The following is a 4,555-nucleotide window of genomic DNA, read 5'->3' as shown; positions in this document are numbered from 1 at the left end:
CAGCACCCGTTCGCCACCAGTTCCTAGGGTTTCTCCTTTGATGTTGCCGCCGCCGCCACCTCTGGCCACCGGAGTCCCTCCTCTCCTCTGGCTGGTGGCTTGAGATCTTCCTCGCCCCTGAAGCACTCCGTCCAGATCTCCCCCTCCTACCTCCCAGTGTGTGGAAATCTTCCACCGATTTGCATCTCCCATCAGGAACTTTATGTCGTCCGAGCTACCTCACCTGCATCTTGGCGCGACTTCTCCACGGAAGCACTACATGCCCTCCTGCCACGGGACCTGCATGGTCAAGAAAGACCAACCGCTGCTTCTCCCTCCACCGAGCACATCTTCGCCACCGTCGCCGCCGTCCTACTTTTACTCCCCTCCTGAACCGAGGTACCGCTGTCCTTCCCTCCTCCCACTTTTGCCTGCTGGATAGATCCAATTATCACTTGTTTTTATGTTCCCCCTACATTCCTTGCTGCAGAAATTAGATGTTCTATTTCGGATCTCAGAAGTAAGCAAACTGTAACCTGTAACCACCGATCCTCAATGACGCTTAGAAGTCATTAAAATATGATGTTGGTTTCTTTCATGTTTCTGCAAAAGTTCGAGTTCTCCCGTACTTATTAATGGATCTGTAGGTCGCTAGCATAGATCTGCTCGGTTCTTACAATGTCCATAATAAGTTGCATCATACTCTATGAATAATGAATGCCAATAAAATTGTACAAGTGCTGCTTGTCCGTAATTGGGAGTTGCGTTGCCTCCTTGCATGTACGAGGTGCTGATAGCTCAAAGGGTTTACGTTTTTAGGGAGGGAGAGAGATGAGGCCCTGACCCTGGAGGAGGTGTCCAAGCACAACACCAAGGATGGCTGTTGGCTCATCATCGTTGGCAGGGTATATCTGCACATCTTGTCCCTGCTGCCCCTCCTGATTGTTTTCTTGCATTATTGTAATGCCAAGATTCAGTTTTTCTTCTTCCTGATTGTTTTCTTGCATTATTGTCATGCCAGGATTTAGTTTTTCTTTCTTTCTCTTGGAGGGTCATGATACTAGTAGCTTCCAGCACAACATGCCCGTGTCAATTTACCAAAGCATCTGGGAAAACAATTGATACATGTTGGTTACGTGTTGGCCTGGTAGGGATTAGAGTACATAAGCCGACATATATGCCTAGTAACATCAGACTATTTCTTTAATTCTTGGTTATGTTGAAGAATCAGCTGGCTTAATACACATTGAGTGATTCCTGGGGTTAAAATCCAGATGTAATTCTCTGAATTTGTGAATTGGTCTGAGAGATTTTTGCCCTGTCAGAACCTATAAATTATAAGTACCCTGCTTCTAGACTTTTACCCTGCTTTATACAAGGTCGGAACACTTCTAGCGAGCATGTGTAATTTTTTGATGGTGGTCGGAAACTAGGCTTTTGTAATGCGGGTTCCAATTCTCCATCTGAATTCTGGGCATAACTCCTGATCTTTTGTCAGTTTTTTTTCATCCTCAATGCATCCAAAAATTTATGCTTTGCAGTAACATCACTTTGGAAAAAAACTCATTTCATTTTCAGCAAAGGCTTGAACAGGAATTAATACAGTCATGCATACATTTTTTAGCAAATTACGCATGCTTTTTAGCAAAGTATGCATGCAGTTCCTTTTCTTCTTTTGAAGAACAAAATGGTACATATTTTGATGCTGAGTCCACAATTTATTTTTTATATACTTATTAGTAAGTCTTGACTTCTAAATAGATGTCATTTCAGTTTGGTGAAAAGCAAACTGAAAAACTTAATTTTTCCTAGACAACAGAATAATCTCAATCACTTTAGATATAGATGGAAACATGTTTATTTAGAACAAAATGGATACATGCGGACATAAAAAGGCCAGAAAAGCTTTGCCTATTATCTATAAACATTATTAATTACATATGGCCTAATTATACACGTGCAAATTGCCACCATGCATACACGCTTAATATGTTATCCTATGCAACATACCTGGCTACACTATACTCATGTTATTAATATATTGTACTATTTGAACGTACGACATCATGCCATTTTTATGTTAGCTTAATTTGGAAATCACATCGACGCCGGAGCGGGTCATGCCCTAAGAGGCCGAGCTCGCCGCGCTGCTCCGTGTCAATAGGCAAGGACCGATGATGTGTACGCGGTACCTGCACCAACACGTTAAGTTTTTTCCTGGCTGCTTGGGAGTTCTATCCGTAATTTTCTTTGGTCTTGCAGAAACTGGCGTAGCCGCTGTACCTTGAGATGCTATTGTAGCTTCAGATGCTGGACTGGAGCAAGTACCCTGAGGATAGCAACTACGGTGAGATGTGGAAGATCTTGTTCATGGTAGCATGTCATTTAGCTCAACCCAGACAACTTTTGAATAAATCTTGAGCTATCTGAGTTGATCCATGCTTTGTAAGAATTTTGTGAATATATTTGTGAAAGTATATATTGATTCTATCATGCACACCATGCATTCTATACAGTTCTATACACCATATCTTGCCACTGCTCCATACTGTTTTGGAGTGCTTGTCGCCCATAGTATGTTCTATTACCTATATATGTTGCTATGCACACACTGTAGGAGTCCTGTGTATTCACCTTATATCATGGCTGAGTTGTGGTTTTGCATGTCAAATTCTTCATGTGATACAGTGTATCCTTCTGTTTTCTATATATGTTGCTTATAAACATTCACTTTTAAACATGGCTTGGCGATTAGTGTATCTAGTTCTAGTATTGACACCTATCTGGTTTTTATATATCTCTATGAATTAAATTCTATGTAAGTGCTAGTAATTGCAATAACATTCAATTAATGATACAATAATATCAAGTGCTTATCCTTTTTTGGTTGTTGTTTTTAACTTTTCTAGACACATGGATGAAAGGATTAATTGTGATCAAGCGAATGGTATGGCAGCGAGGAGTACAACTTCCAGTTCAAGTTTTTGGCGATGAGGGACAAGTATGAGAAAGGGTGAACATGTATGATCACACATTACTTCCTTTGCATTACTCCTCACACCATATCTTGTTTAGACGCACATTTCTGACTTTTGAGGCAAATGCTTGATGTAAATACTGTTATCTCTACTACTACAGTAACCAATTTTTGAACTTGGGATTTACCACTAGCTCTATAGTCTACAACGGCAAAAGGTATCAATGATGTGCCATGATGGTAGTAGTAATATGATCATGTATGCCAAGAAAAAAAATGCAGTGGGATTTAATCTCTGAATCAACTACTTGGTTACAAGAAAATATTATATTTTCAGACTTCAGGGTACATATAGTTGCTCAATTTATTTTAATGAATACTGAAAAAATTGATGAGCTATAAACTGAACATAAGTAATAGTGTTGCTATTGGTGTACTACCTGGTTCAGAGATGTTAGTTTTCCCCTCCCATTACATACCATTGCTCGAAAGAAACATGTAACCTACTCTGAGAAAAGTAGTGAAATAGTGTTGCTAGGTTGACGATTTACTACTTGGAAAATATGTGTTCTTGATATGTGTGAAAAGTTGGATGCATCCCTAGTTTTCGCATCATCATTTTCTGTACAAATTTAAATGTTTCGTAAATGACACATGCCTTTTACTAGTATATAATGGGGGCAACTTGTCTTTAACTAACGGTGGTGAAGTGCTAAATGCTTTATTGTTGACATATCTTGATAGGAGGCACTGTCGAAATATTTTTTTGTTTGATATTGTGTGTTTTACTTTTATTGTTTAAATAAGATCAAGTGATCATCAAAGTACAAATTTTTAACTAAGTGCTTGCTGCTATTCGAGTTGGTCTTTTCTTAAGAATCATGAATCTGATGTATGTCATAGTTTTAGTGGATCTTTGAAGCTCACTACAAATGAACAAAACAGATTTTCTTTCTTATGTTTTGACTTCATGCTCAATGGCCTAATTTATTCTTTAAATTTGCAGATATTTTGCACGAGTTACTATTTGCCAAGAAGCAGAATATTTGAGGAAGAAACTGCTTAAACTGATGACATATTTGGTGGCATGGGAAATTGCTATTAGTTAGTTTGTATGATTGTTAGTTTTATTTTGTCAAATGTTGTGTTTTGGTTTGTAAAATCATTGTAACATGAGGCTGATTGGCGGCAATGTTATTTGCTCTTTTCTTGGAAATGAGCAGACTTGTTAAATTTTACATGGCAAATGGAACTTGTGGGTTGTGCTTACTTGCCATGAGAATTTTGGCCTGGCCAGAATGTGAATAGAATAAAAAAAATCTTAATTTTGAATTATGGCCTGGTAACAATTATGTTTGATTAAATAATTGGGCCGAAATATTTTTAGGTTAAAAATATGGCCAAACTTATTGGGCTTGGCCCATTCAAACGACTATGGGGACTCAGCCATGTCAGATCCTTTGTGTTGTCCATGTCATCAATAGTGCCACGTCAACCTTGATGCCATGTGGATTATGCCACATCAGATCCCACGTGGTTGAGACGTAGGAGTAACCTTTGTGTTGTCCATGTCATCAATAGTGCCACGTCAACCTTGAT

At 39.0% G+C, this 4,555-nt stretch overlaps 1 pseudogene; it reads left to right on the top strand.

The window, feature by feature from the left end:
* Positions 1 to 202: 202 nt before the first annotated feature.
* Positions 203 to 1,186, top strand: LOC123450303 (annotated as a pseudogene).
* The last annotated feature ends 3,369 nt before the right edge of the window (positions 1,187 to 4,555 follow it).

The sequence above is a fragment of the Hordeum vulgare genome, chromosome 4H, assembly GCF_904849725.1.
Source record: "Hordeum vulgare subsp. vulgare chromosome 4H, MorexV3_pseudomolecules_assembly, whole genome shotgun sequence".
In the NCBI taxonomy this organism is placed as follows: Eukaryota; Viridiplantae; Streptophyta; class Magnoliopsida; order Poales; family Poaceae; genus Hordeum; species Hordeum vulgare.
This window is presented reverse-complemented; position numbering and strand designations above follow the sequence as displayed.